The sequence below is a fragment of the Lucilia cuprina genome, chromosome 3 (genome assembly GCF_022045245.1).
Source record: "Lucilia cuprina isolate Lc7/37 chromosome 3, ASM2204524v1, whole genome shotgun sequence".
Classification (NCBI taxonomy): domain Eukaryota; kingdom Metazoa; phylum Arthropoda; class Insecta; order Diptera; family Calliphoridae; genus Lucilia; species Lucilia cuprina.
In genome coordinates, this window is record NC_060951.1 from 10,183,130 (window position 1) to 10,199,050 (window position 15,921).

The 15,921-nt window shown below is 32.4% G+C and overlaps 2 protein-coding genes across 3 annotated transcripts in view; one reads left to right on the forward strand and one right to left on the reverse strand.

Moving 5' to 3' along the window:
• The window catches only part of LOC111681149 (flotillin-2), a 347,120-nt gene that overhangs the window by 221,381 nt on the left and 109,818 nt on the right, over positions 1-15,921 (reverse strand). The window lies entirely within an intron of this gene.
• The window catches only part of LOC111681989 (glucose dehydrogenase [FAD, quinone]), a 33,964-nt gene continuing 18,615 nt past the window's right edge, over positions 573-15,921 (forward strand). Inside the window, exon 1 of the mRNA XM_023443901.2 lies at positions 573-1,376. The gene's annotated coding sequence lies outside the window, so the exon portion shown is untranslated. The remainder of the gene's footprint in view (positions 1,377-15,921) is intronic.

Genomic DNA, 15,921 nt, shown 5'->3' on the forward strand with positions numbered 1-15,921 from the left:
TATCTATCTATCTATCTATCTATCTATGCATCTATCTATGTATCTATCTATCTATCTATCTATCTATCTATCTATCTATCTATCTATCTATCTATCTATCTATCGCAGTTGTGATAGAGCTCAAACAGATTTTTTTTATAGATTTGGTATTCCTTTCAAGTGGTACATCTTCTCCTCTTTCACGTCTTTCATTTTCTTAAGCTGTTGATGACATTTGCAATCTTTTTCAACTTTTAATACGATTATTACCTACAACAAACAAATGATAATAATTTTACAGAAACTTTTAGAAAAAAAAACCTACACACCTTAAAAGGTACTTACTATGTATTGGTAAAAAAAAAATTATTAAACAATTGAACAAAAAAAAATACTAAGCATGCTTTTTTGCTTTGGTTGTGATTAAGAAATACCGCCAAAAGCCATAAACACTTCAAACCGGGTTGCAAAGCAACATGTTGGTTGAAAGAGCTCTAACACAAACATTGCAAGTTTAAACACAACCATTGTAAATGGGGGACGCTTTTTCTCCAGTAAATTTTACCAAGCTAGTTTTATAAAGATGCTTGGCGGTATGAAACAGTTTTAAACGGGACAGCTTAAAGAAAACACACGATTTTATGGGAAGGTGAAGAAAAAATAGAAAAAAAGATTAACAAAAAATATAATAAAAAATAAAAAGAATTAAAAAAAAAATAGAAAAAAGAATATAATTTATTTGATAGAAATTTAAAAGAAATATGGAAAGAAAATTTTAAGAAAATATATATTAAAGAAGTGAAATTATTAGTTATTCTAATGACCCAAATTACTGTTTTAAAACGTGTTGCAATAGCTGGTTTATTTTCACCTGAAACAAAAAAAATATTAAATTTCAAATCCTCTATTAAACACAAAAGTAAATTTAACGAAAAAAATTGAAAGAAAATTACAACTTGTAACGCGTGTGTATTTACAGCATTTTGCAATTGTTTTTTGGTTCGCTGCATTTTTGCCACAAAAAATAAATATTTAACAAAAAAAAAAAAAAAAAAAAACGCAACAACTTTATAAATCTAAATATCCAGTCATAGTCATCACACTCAGCTGGTTGATTGACAACTTGCAGCAGAAAATTTCATAAAAATTATTAAAGAAAAACAAGAAAAAAATGCTACATTAAACAAATTACAAAACGTGTGCAATATTAACTAACTAATTATTATAACTAACTGTCATTGTTTACTTTTCTTAAGAAAGAAAAACATAAATAAACAATCAATCCTGTTTTAAAAATATTATTGCTGTTTACAACTGTTGCTGCTGTTTTGCTATTGCTGTTGGTTTCTTTAAAGAAATGTGTCAATTATTTTAAGAGCAAGAGCAATTGTTTGAATGTAAGTTTAAAAGAAATAAAAGTAAATCAATTATATGTTTTATTAAGAAATTTATTAAATATTTAGTTTAAATTACAAAAATGTTGTTAAGAGTGTTTTTATAAAATATCTAAATAAGTGGAAAATTTTATAAATTTTATAAATTTATAACATATTTCTTTTTTTGCAACCATTAAGCTGCTAAACAAAAGCCACAAAGCGGATACAAAAACAAAAGACTTAAGAAACAAACTTTTTTGTGTTTATTGTTTTGCCGGGTGAAAATTGTGATTCTTTTGTGTTGTTTTATGTGAAATTTATAGAAAGTATTTATTATTTTTATACGATTCTCTTGTCAGGAGTTAGATTTCTGGCAGATTTATTTTTTTGCCAAGTTTAGAAACTTGTTGTAGAGTAGCAAAAGAAAAGTGTTTTAAAGAAAGGTATGTAAAAGAAAATATGTTTTTTTGTCCCTTTCTTTTGGTAACATTTGAATACTATGCAGATTTTGTTGTATAGAATCAGAAAGTCTAGATTTGTTAAGTGTCGAAAGAAGTATTCAAGGGTTTTGGTCGCAACTATATTGAACTATTCGACCACATAAAGGAAAGGAATATAGGGAATATAAGTGACATTAATTCATTAGAGCATCGTTGCTCATCTATCGATATTTCAATGAAATATATTGTTCTGGAATTGATTGCTCAGTGGATTGCATGAGGAACAAACTTTATACAAAAGTGTTCTCTGCCAGCTTCCCTGTAAAGAGATTTAAATCTTCCCAACACTTATTTTCTTAGTTGGAACACAATGCACTGTCTGAGCTTAATCCGTGAGAGATGACCCATGAATAAAAAAAACTTTCTCATCATTTGATGTCAAGAACGAACTAAACCATTTTACGTTACTTTGTTCCGAAGTGAAATGTATAGAAGAGAGAAAGGGAGAGCAGTCAACAACCATCGTAACAAGTCAAGTCTGGACTGAATAGCTTTAACGCTCGTCACTCTTCTGGAAGTTTTTCAAACTAATCTGTGATGATCTGGACACAATTAAGCAGATTTCACTAGATAGAAGCCGTTCATGGTCCCACCAAATACGGAGTATAATCTTAAAACTAATTTTACTTTAGTTTCCATACAGCTCAGTTGGCCGCACTTTATATACGATCTCTAGGCTCTTTGACAAGTTATCTTAATGGATCCATTAAGTATCGCAAGTAATGATTTGTTGGAAATATGATTTTCCTTTATAGAGATATTTTTCATTAGTTTTGATGCTACACAATGGTCGGGTTTTACATACGATCTTTTAGGCTTCGAATTATCTTAACGGATCAATTATGTATCGCAAGTTAAAACAGCAAGGCCACTCGATTATTAATTGTGTGGGAACTTATTCTGCAGCTTGCAGTAGTAATAGCTTCCAAAGATTTGCCAAGTTCTTGTTGAGTTTGACACCGATTTTCAAGTTTTTATGCCTCCAAACAAACCCCTTATGAACTCCACAAACCCTCTTTCGTATGCTTCTGAGAGTGATCTATCTGCTTCGGAGGAACTTTTTTTAAATAACAAAGAAAATCGTAACATATCGCCATCCTTTCATTTGAAAGATCAATCTATATCTGGGAGTATATTGTTGCTGGTTTATTAGCATAAAATGAAGTTTTGTGGCCGTACATAGAATAAATCATGATCCTAGAGGTCACTTGATAAGTTCATTTCTCAAAGTCAAGTTATCACCGCATTACGATTTCTTCAAACCGATGGTTGCGACCACTGAATGATACATTGTATCATCCTGCTAAAAGCACATTAAGTACGCATTAATATCTTCTGTATTTGAAATAAAAACATCATTGATCATGCACGGATCAGTGTCATACATATTTTCAACCGAAGTATCGTTAATCATAAAGACCTTCATTGATCGTAACAAAAGCTCGGCTTTATTTTGGAAATTAACCTTCTCGAAGTCACGTTATCACCGAATTTCGATTTGATTAAACCGAAAGTTGCGATCGCCGAATGATTCGTTGTGTCATCCTGTTAAAAGAACATTACGCATCAATATCTTCTATATTTTGATATAAAAACATCATTAATCATGCACGGATCAGTGGCATACATATTTTCAACCAAAATATCATTAACCGTTGTTTTATAACGATCTTAATTGATCGTAACAAGAGCTCCACGGCTTCTTCTTGAGAAGAATAAGATCCGATTATGTCCAGAATTTGAAAACGCCCCAAACAGTGCAGTTTTCTGTTTGCACTGGAGATTCTACGGTCTGTTGAACATTGTTCTCGCTCCTATTTATTTAGTGCCAGTTCAGACAGGGAAACTTTTGATTTTGTACGAAAAATAATGAAATATCAATATTCTCTCTCTCTCTCGCTCTCTGTGTGATCATTAAATGCAACTTTTAAAGTTTCTTAACAAAATTTTCTCTATGTGAACGAGGACTTACAAGCCAGTTAAGCTAATAATTAACGAACGCTATGTGATACAACCTCGATTCAATTTTTATATATCGATGGTTTTCAAAGTAAATTTTGGATGATTTGGTAGCATTGTCAATCTTATTTATGATGAGATACTAGAAATCTTGTAGAAAGCTTTATCAAGTTTTCGAAAAACCTTTCAAAATTGACACATTCAGAACTTTAAAAGCTTAAGTTTCTGAAATCAAACTCTCTCTCTCAGGAGCTTTTTCTTGTGATCATTTCATTTCCTTCTTAAAGATCGCAACTTGTTAAAAGTTTATGATCATCAACAGAACTCGAAGAAAACGTTTTAAAATGTTTTGAAAAGCTGTCTCAGATTTCATATATGCTATGGTTGTCGTGGTTATTTGCCTTTTAAATAGTGATCAGTGATCATATTTCAAATGATCATCAACAGAACGCGAAAAAACCGTTTTAAATTGTTTTGAAAAGCTGTCTCAGATTTCATATATGCTATAGTTGTCGTGGTTGTTTGCCTCTTAAATAGTGATCAGTGATCATATTTGAATATTATAATACTCTATATGATACAATGATACTCTATCTCTTCAGAAGCTCTTCTTGTGATCATTTCATTTTCCTTTTAAATTTTGCAACTTTTTAAACGTTTGTGATCAGTGATCATTAAGAGTACTCAAAGAGAACTCTCCAAAATGTTGCCTGCGTTATTTGTTGGTCTAAAACCTAAGTCTTACTTATTGCAAATAATATAAACTTACTTTGTAAAGATTCATTTAAAATCAAATAATATTTTTACCTGTAATGAAAAAGGAAAACATATAATTATTAATAAATATTTCGGAGTAAAACACATAAATTATAATATTAAATAATATTTAAAGTTCAAAGTTAACTGAACTTGTAAAATCAACAATAACACCCCCTTATCCATGTCAAGCAAAACGAGCTAACATTTTCATTATGCGATAAATGTTAATAATATAATTTTATATAATTTAAAACTTAAATTGAGTATGAAGTCTAAACAAGTAATAAAAGTAAACAAATGAATCTGAAAAATATAAACAAATTATATAAAAGTGAGTGAAAAAAATGACAAATAAGTGTCACTTGAGTGGTTTGTTAGTTTTTAGAGCAATTGAAAAACTGGTACCCTACACTATGAACTAAACATGTATAACTACCTGTAAAAACAATAAAAATAAACTGATACAGAACTAGTCCAGTAGCTGGTACTTTAGGGTTAGCGAACGGCCTTAATTCTTGAACTTTCTAGGCAGCAGATTTATCATTTTCATGTTAGTTCGATAAAGTAAATTTTACCCAAATTATCACTGTGTAATAAAACTTACAGCTCACACTGTCAAATGTAAAACCATATTATAATTTATACTATTTTTATGTTAATTTGTCTTAAATGTTTAATTGAAATAACGATATTATAATCATATTATTTCTTTGTATTTTATAAAAGTTAACTAATGACATCATATAAGGAAATAAATTTTAAAACATTTTTATTATTTAAAGCATTTACCATATAATTGAAACATTTTTTTAATAAAGTGTAATTGAACAATTAATAAATGTATGTATTTACACAGTCATATGTGCATATATTAAATTGACAGTATCAGCTGTTTTCTGCCTAATGGTGTTAATATTTACAATTTTACAAGAAAAAGTGCATAATTGGGACGGGAGCACTCTCCTAAGAATTGAAGTGATCTCAATATACACTGATGTTTCAATGACAGAAAAGCACCGGTTCGGGCATGTCTCTTATGCTGTCTTTTTGATTACCTGTACAGTTTCTAGACAGAGTTATGTGTCATCGATAATTGTATTCAATCATTAACACAACATCACGTTGAATTGATATGGGTTTCAGGATACGAGGGCATTCGGGAAATTGAAATATCTAAAGATTGCACAACCAAAGGTTCGTCTCTAGACTTAAATCTTGCGCAATGAGATATTAACAATCTCCTGGAGAGCTTGTCAAAATTGATAGATGAATAGGCTTTAAGTGTGTCGGAACTCGATGGTCAAATATTGAGATTGCTCTAACCCACACTGACAAAGGATAGAACTAGGACACTCATGTCTTTTAGTAAGAACTCGTATAGGATTCTCACAGGCCTTCTTCGATTGTACAGGGCATTGTACAAACGAACATATATCGGAATATATAGACTATCCACGTAATAGCTACTTTGGAAGTTGTAAAGGTTGATGAGGAATCGGCCCTACACAAGACAATAATATAGAGCAAAAAAAGAACTTCCAAAGAAACGAAGAATTTACTCTATGGAAATACTGAAAAAGACCTGACGATGTGATGATTTAACATAGGATTGTCATAAGAGGGATGTTCTTTTGTATTTGATTCTAAATTCACTACATCTAAAGCCATTCTCAGGATGTAATTTTTATGTTCTTTTTTTGAAAGTTATTAGGAAGTAGAAAGTAGTACCACTTATTTGACTTATTTGGAGTTTTTTCGCTTCTTTGGAAGTCAATAAATACAGGGTTGTCATAAGAGATTTGTTCTTTTTATTTGATTCCAAATTCACTACATCTGAAGTCATTCTCAGCATGTAATTTGTATGTTCCTTTAATGGAAGTTATTAGAAAGTGAAAGTGTATTACAACTAATTTGACTTAATTGGATTCTTTTCGCTTCTTTGGAAGTCAATAAACATTACTTTCATAAAAGGTAAACAAATTCACTTAGTGCTACTTTTGAAGTGGTGATAAATGTTATTCTTTTGGAGGTACTTCGTTTTATTTTTACTGGGATAAAAAATATATCGTGTGCGCACACGAAATTGTTTAGCAAATCTATGTAACTGCTCAGCTCTACACGAGCACAGACTACTCTATTTTGGTAGATCTTCTTTTCAAGGTCTAAACTGTCTCAGAGATGCTTCACTAGTAAATATGATCGATTTTATCAGAAATATCAGCTGGTTAACAGGAAGATCGCAGGAACCATGTAGTCAACGATTTAAGGGAAGGAAGTATTCTCCTTTTTGAGAATGTCAGAGAAACTGTTACACGCTCTCTTCTCATTACAATCCACGTATTATCAAACCTAACTCGCATTTGCTCCGATTAAAAAGGTCTTTCGCTATATAGTTTCATTTTCATATGTGGAAGTTTTTTGCCCTCGTTATCTTGAACGGTTTCGGATTTGAAAGGTTAACTTCTTTTAGTTTCACTTCCTAAATTGTAATTTTTTTTGCTCTTTGGAAACCAAAAAACCTCGAGAGGCCGGAAGAAAGATATTCCTTTCTTTGGTTATTACTATCGAAATAGTATGTTAAAGTAATTTACGAAATTGCAAAGTTAATAAGGTTATCGTAAGAAAGTTATGAGTTGAAACTTAACCTCTTTTGCTTATAACGCCTTCATTACAGTTTGCATTTACACTTATCACATCTGAAAGCTAGTGTTGTGATCTGTTCTATTACCAGCTAAGAACCAAACTAAATTGCGTTTTCTTTCTAAAAACGGACCTTAATTTTATAACGATCACTTATATTAACCGGATTATCTCTATTAAGCTCTATGATGAAGGGCCCATTGTGCTATCCTTAGAATTTCCATTCTCTTTCCATTTCCGATTAATTCTGCTGTTACTTAAAGTCTTCTCTCTGCGCTCACCCGTGTTTTAAAGCAGCGATAGGCAGAGAGTAAAAATTTAGCATTAAGTACAAAGAAGCTATTATGAGAGCTCATTGCGTATTGATATTATTTAAAGTCTTCTCTTTCCGCCTTCCCGTGCTTTAAAGCAGCAATAGGTAGAGAGTAAAAATTAAGCAGACAGTACAAAGAAGCTATTATGAAAGCTCATTGCGTATCGATAATTTTAAACAGTTAATATGTTTAGTCCAAAGAGTTTAAAGGAGATCTTTGTAACATTTTTTTTACTGCGAAGTGTAATTTCATAACGAACTTTAACTCAGATAATAATTTCAAGATAAACCCTCCAATAATAACTCTCTTTTCTTGAATTAATAACACACTTTATAAGCTTAAAGAAAACAATACTTCCATAAATTTTTCTTGTTTCATTTTTCATCCTAGACTTCAATAGCCATATTATTGCTTCGTATAAAAATTTTCCTTGAATCCTATTGATTCCATATAATATTGTTACATTGTTTTTTTTCAGATTGATTTGATTATTTGCTTTTGTTGTGGATATTAGTCTATAATTTTGTCTTAATATAATGTTTGTTACAAAATAATTTTATGTAAAAAACTGCAAAAAAAAAACTTTAAACTTTACAAATTGTAACATGTATGTATTTATGATATCATGTTTGATTTTGGAATTATAATGGCATTGTGTTCAAAACAGTCAGAGAAAAATGTTAGTTAATTTATGGGGAAATAACACTCCTTAATGAACAAACGCTCTAAGACATTCAGATATCAAAACTATCTAATTCTAATAACTGTTATATCCATAAGATGGCATTATCGTGGAATGCTTCAGAAACTCTATCTCCTGAAAGTAATTCCTTAAAATTTACCAATCCTGCAGAATAATGCTTCCAACGGCGATGGTAGTGAGAGTGTTACAGTGTTTCACTATCCTCCACCATATGCTCTACATTCGACACATTCCGCTCATGGAATTTCGAGAAGCAGTGCCGGTTTATTCAGTTTATATACATACCATTAGCATAACGTCGAACTTACTGATACTGAGGAGACTTCTCGTTCTTCTTTTTTTATGATTCTACACATTGTTTTAAGCAGTTGAGTGGACATTTTCTGCTCTTGTCAGGTTAACTTCTTTCAAGTTCCTAAATAAACTCTTAAGTGAATAAGTCATTACACATAAAAAGCTTTTTCATTACCCATGATCTTTAAGAGGTCTGGTTCCGATATGTTAGATATCTTACCATTGAAAGAAAACCTGGTTATGTCTTAACATTTTCAGCTGATAATGCCTTTATACACTTTTGGCAGTCTGACTACGCCTTATTTGCTCCAGCACTTTTTGCACATTTATCAGCAGCATGTGCTTCTTGTGTTGTGACCTGAAAGCCTTTGATAGGCTTTCGGTTTTTGAGTTTTCAAAGTAATTGTTAGTATGAGCTCAATCCTAAGTTAACTCTCCTAGTCCTCAAAGTAAGCAGTGGATGTTAAAACGACCGGGAGATCACTATTCTTAAAACAACTTTACACTACCACATCGACATCTTCTCACACTTTCTATGGGCTGTTTATTCTAAGAAGCGATTACTTGATCAAATATTTTACTGATGATCAAGAGCTTTTCCATGCCATTCTGGTATTGTGCCTGTTGAATTAACAGCTTCATATACTACAGCATAAAATGGCTGCTATTTTGCTCTTACCACGTTTAGCTATTTCCTTATTATAGAAATTCTGCCTAGAGAACCTTTCAAGGGATCTGAATTTGAATCTGACAGCATATAAGAAAACGAAAAGAAAGTCATTGAAGGAATGAGTACCAGAACCGAGTACCATTCGAAGTATCTGAGCTGGAATCTGACAGCTTATAAGAAAACGAAATGAAAATCATTGGAGGAATGACTTAACATCGAAACCGAGTACCTTTCTCTCTCATTGTCTGACTTTTACTTTGTTTGGCAATGCTTCTCTTCTAAAGCCATTATCTTATCTCTTTTTACCTTTTACACTCGTAGTTTTCTAGAAACGAATACTCTTTCTCTCAGAAGAGATGAAAGAAGAATCCGAATTTCGCATTTGAAAATGGCTTAGTTTTTCCCCTCTCAGCTGTCTGATATTTGCCTTCCTTACTTGCAGGATTCTCGCTAGAGACCTTATAGAGAGATGTGTACCTTAGCTGTGAGAGTATATTGGAAGGCGGTGAGCTCTGTATCCTTTAGAGTTTATTTTCAAATTTTAACTCATCGGTGTGTCCTAAAATTAACGTAATATGATCTTTTCTATTCTGCATTAACAGAAGTACTCTATATTAATACCGAAGTATAGCTAACGTGCTCGCAGGATTTAGGATAGAGATCGCTTTGAGAGAGGTATAGCTTTGCCAGTATATCGAAAGAAGGGTGCTCGTTAAATTCACAGTCTTTGACAAATTGTCTGAACGAATTCTTTTTGATTCGGAAGAGGATAAGAAAGAGAGAGCATCCTAAGCTTGACACAATCTTCTAGAGCATATTCGTAGTCTTCCTTTACCCTATTTGGGAGTCTTTTTTGTGACTGATAGCTGGCCTATGCTGTCGCTCACTTGCTCTACTGCATACTGAAATAAAATATGTCTTCCACCGCATTTTGAATCGAAACCTGCAGCTGTATTTTAAGGTTGTGGTTTGCCTAAAACGTACTCCTTTCAACCTTCTGCTTCACTCTTTTCCACAAGCATATTGTACATAACAGAAGCCAAGTTACCTAACCTCATTTATAGATGTTGATCAACTTACAAAATTCTAAACGAATCATTTAATGTTTACCAGTGGTCTCTAAGGTAACTAGTTTCCTATTCCGCATTGATAGAAGCTTTTATATTCGGGATTGATATAGCTAACATACTCCCTGGATTCTGACTTAAGATCACTGTAAGGGAGGTATAGCTTTAGCAGAGTATTGGCAGGTGTCCTAAGCATAACTGAATCTTCTTGAACTAGTGATTTATTTTTGACATTAGGTATGCAAACAAATATTTTTGGTATAAAGTTAAATAATTTAGCAAGTTTGCTGCAAAATTTCGAATATTTTGCCTCGAGTATATGTTAATTCCGCTATTAAATAAACATTGATACTATTAAAGACTACATATGATTCAGCCAGGCATTCAAGTAAAATTTTCCTTAAAAATTACAACAAATCATTAAAATATCAATTGAATATATAGTGTTTTTTCCTTAATAGTTGCAGTAATTTCAAATTGTTAAACCAAACTAAAACAAATCAAATTTTATTTGCTACAAACATCAAATCAAAAAGAAATGGACTATTAAATCAAAAATCAAACAATAGATAATTTAGTTTATTTCAGAAATTTATTATACGAAAAATAAGCAATATTTTATATTAAAACAACAAGAAAATATTCCATATATGCGAATTTTTTTAAACAAAGTATACAAGATATACAAGAGAAATATTTTGTAACAATTACTTAATGTTATTTTTATTTTAACTTTATTAAACTTTATTATATAGCATGACCAATAAAAATTAACGAAATAAATACAATTTTTATATAGTTTAATATGGTTTGTAATAATTTCTTAACTAATTAAATACAAAAAAGCCATAATCTACTTTCTTCACTTATGTGAATAATGTTGGCAACATTTTCAAAGAAATGCTGTATTTCACAAGAATTTAGTTTGTTTACCAAAAAGTTAAAATACTTTGTATTATGGCCTAAATAACAAATAAAAGTTTTATTGTGTTATTATTAAAATAAAAGTAATTAACTTTTGTACATAAGTTATATAAAAATCCGAAATAAAACTTAATGATATTAGTAAGGAAGAGAAAGGAATAGTATTTATGTCAGTTAGTAACCAGGAAACATAACATATCTATAATGAAAGAGCTTTAATAAAATTGATGAAATCTCATCTTAATGACAATTACAAAATTAGGACTTTTAAGAAAATAAGGGGCTACTTTAAGAACAGAACTAGAACAGAACTAGAACAGAACTAGAACAGAACTAGAACAGAACTAGAACAGAACTAGAACAGAACTAGAACAGAACTAGAACAGAACTAAAACAGAACTAGAACAGAACTAGAACAGAACTAGAACAGAACTAGAACAGAACTAGAACAGAACTAGAACAGAACTAGAACAGAACTAGAACAGAACTAGAACTAGAACAGACCTAGAACAGAACTAGAACAGAACTAGAACAGAACTAGAACAGAACTAGAACATAACAGAATTAGAACAAAACTAGAATGTGTTCTTTTTTTAAGAACACCTCAATATTTTTAAAGGAATTCATAAAGAATAAACTTTTGCTCTTATTTAAGTCATTCTAAAGCTGGGTTCAACCGAGAGGCCTCAATGTTAACCCGACAACAACGGAAATTTGTATTTTTACAAGAAAGATACCAGTGACAGACAAAGTTAAGTTCTTTGGTGTAATCCTCGATCGAAAATTAAAATGGAGACACCACATAAGTAGATCGATGATGGGCAATATGTAGTAGAACTATAGGCATGACACTGGGTCTTGTTCCTACTATGAGAAATTGGCTTTATAAAAGTATAATTAGACCAATTCTAGCTAATGCTTCAATAATCTGGTGGACTGCTTTAGACAAAAAGTGTAATATCAAACTACTACAGGGAGTTCAGCGAACATGCTGCTTGGGTATAAGTGGTGCCATGTGTACTACCTTAACCAAGGCTGTAGAAACGTTGCTAGATATTCCACCCATTGAAACATATTTAAGATATGAGGCGGCGCTTACAGCCGAACGGTTATTTACTTTAGGCGAACTAGCCAAAAGAGGTTATAGGACACGTCATCAATGTATACTGGATACGTTGGAAAGTTATACACAATCATTGGACGTGTCTGATTGTATACCAGACACAGAATATGTCGGAAACATTGGAACGCTGATCCCAGATGTTTTGGTCTAGCGGAACATTAGAGCAAATACCAGTAGGAATCCGTTGTTACAAGGACGGCTGTAAATTGGGGAATAAAGTGGGGCTGGGGTTCTATATTGAAGATCCAGAAACAGAAATATACCACCGTTTACCAAATCATTACACAAGTTTCCAGGCAGAAGTACGAGCAATAACGGAATGCGCCCACAGCGCTTAATATATTTACCGATAATCATAAGACAATTAGGACGATATCAGGAGATAGAACTAAATCTAAGACTAAGTATTGGATTATAAGAAAGCTTTAAGAGGTAGAGTTTACTTAATATGGGTACCGACCCACTCGGGAGCAGTCGGTAACGAAAAAAAGCGAATGTAATAGCTTTAAAGTCAAGGGAGCTCGAGACAGTTAACCTCAGAAACGCCAAACCATTTGACGCAACAAAAGCTGAACTAAAAATATGGGTGAGAGAATCCCATAAGACTTCTTGAAATAATGGAACAGTTGGTAGAACCACGGTGACCCCCTTTTATGCAAAATTGGTCGTGCAGATTCAGACGTATGTAAAGCATGTGGAGAGGACATTGAAACTCTGGAGCACTTTCTTTGCCACTGTCAGGCATTCGTCGAAATTAGATTCAAGTATCTTGGAAGTTATGTTATTCCGGAAATAACATTCCTGACTAACACTGATTGGGAGATTCTTAGGAATTACGTTCAGGAAATAGAATTTCTGAGGACTGAAAAATAATTCATTTAGTTCACTTTTTTCTCATGATAACGAGCTCACAACATGTCCGATTATGGTCTAGGTGTATTTCTTCTGATTTCATGTAGTATACATCCTCCTATCAACCTAACCTAACCTAAGTTATTCTTTTGGATTCATTTATAGTTTAAATAGACTCAAGAATCGATTTCTCTAACAAATAATCGTATTACACCATTTACACATCAGGGCCGTCTGGAAATATGTAAGTTATCCCCTTTTGATATTTGTTTTTGATCTAGAAGGGTCAAGAAGACTACAAAAATAATCGCATTATGAACACACACATATGCACCAGTGATTAGCCAATTGTGATTTCAGTCAGAGTGTGATTCTCGTTGGATTCTTACGTATAACCCGATCAAGAAACTATGACATGGGTAACTGATTCCCATGGAAATATGTTTCCCATGTTTTAACAGTTTGAAATCTGTTAAAACATAAGAGCCGAAATTCATTAGAAAGTCAATAAGGGAGCCGTAACGTCTTCACATACAGATGAAAACAATTGACTCAGATAATAACGCACCTTCTAAATATTTTCGGTTGATAAAAATTTTCATATTTTATTAATATAAAATTCAAATTAAACAAGCGCTAAAGGATAGTTTAACGATAATATTCCATTTTAATTAGTATTAAAAGACATTCCTTAACCTTTCCTCTTTTCAACACAACTAAACCAATTCTTATTGATGATATCATTTTGGGCATATTTATGTTTGTTCATCTACTGACACCCACAGACAATAGTAAAAAAAATTACAAAAATAATGAGGTCAAATGGCCAGTTTGGACAAGTTAAAGGCGTTGCCAAAACTACTACCGTTTACCAATAAATAACAGCAACTAAAAGTCAAATCATTACCATCAGCAACAACTAAAAAATAACGTAATAATATTTCTTGAACATCCCAAATTCACATAGTTTGGCAACACATATCGCACTGACACACGCAACATACACAAACCGATGATTTATGTATGTATGTGTTGAAAAAAACGTTGACCAACGACCTTGAATAAAATTTAAAATCAAAACAAAACATACGACAATCGAAATCATAAATCAGAAAACCACAGAGAAAAAGAATAAGTAAGAAAGCAAGAAAAAAAAACAAATGAAAACAAAAGTGACAAACCCCCCTTCACCAAAAGAAAAAGCAACAACAATAAACATATATATTTCATCCAGAAAAACTAAAATGGTTAGTAAATCGTATTGGGTGTAAAAGAAACATATGTATAAAGAAGACAATAGTTGGGTAAAATGACAACGAAAATAAAACCAAATGAAGTAATATAATAAACAAAAACACAGACGTGCTGAACCAGACTCATGCTGAATATATAAACATTGCATGGATCCATATATAGGCGAGTGTTTGTATATAGTATTTGTATTTACAATACTCCTATGTTGTATGTAAATACACTTGATTACGTAGTTTTCTTCACCAAATAAATACAACAACTGAAGATAATGAATAAATTTAAATTTTTTATTTAATATGAGAGGGAGTCCAACTGAAGACTATACAAGAAAAATATGAGGTATTATTAGTTTATCATAGTGTAGGCTCCCAAAAAAAAAAAAAAAATAGTTTTTTAGCCCTCTAATTCGAAAATAATTGGTATAGTAACTTAAGTGTCATAAACTTAAATTTAATACAACGACGTCATCTAAGGAACAAGAACACTTTCATAACCACTGATATATACTTGAGGTCATGTCTCATTGGGTACAGAAGTTCCTGAGTTGATTGATTACGAACAAAAACTACTGTTTTCTTATTTAGATCTAACATCTTGGTCAAAAATGTTTAGTCCAGAGAAGTTCAACCTGAATATTTAGGATCCCAATCAAGTGACCAGCATAAATAAGATCGCACCTAGTCCTACCCATACACATAACGTGTACATGTTCAGTGCGGAGTCAAACCAGCCTGAGGCACGAGCAAGGGATACAATCCTATTCACCTCTATATTCGTAAGACCCACTATGTCTTGCAACGTCGGACTAAAAAAGGCCGAGAGGGCGGTACAGTGACAAAAGAAGTGTTCAACTGTATCATACTCATCCTCAACATAAAGATTACGTCTTTTACCGTGAGCACCTATTATGTTATGCCCTGTCAGTAAAACTACAAGAAGTCTTAGCCGAACCCTAGAAAACCCCAAAAAACTGCGAGACCTTTTGCCATCATACAGTGGCCAGGTCTGTCTGGAAAGATCCACTACATCTTGCAACATCGCACTACCCAAGATAGCTATTCTGATGGTCGAGATTAAGAACAGTGACAAAGGAAGTCTCCTACTCATCCACATCATGACAACTTCTACAAAAGTCACAGTATGGAAGACTGAGTCTTTTAGCGTGCGCACCTATTTTGAAATGACCTGTCATTATGGCTACAAGAAGTCTTAGCCAAAACCCTAGAAAGGCCCAAAAAAACTGCGAGTCCTTTTGCCATCATACAGAGGCCACGTCTGTCGGGAAAGATTCACTTTATCTGGAAACCTTGGACTACTCAAGATAGCAGTCCTGATGGCCGAGAGTGCGAGACAGTGACAAAGGAACTTCTAAAAAAAGTTGTGGAAGATTAAGTCTTAAAACGTACGCACCCACAATGCTATGCCCTGTCAGTAAAACTACAAGAAGTCTTAGTCTATTCCTAGAAAGCCCCAAAAAACCGTGAGACCTCTTGCCATCATACATTGA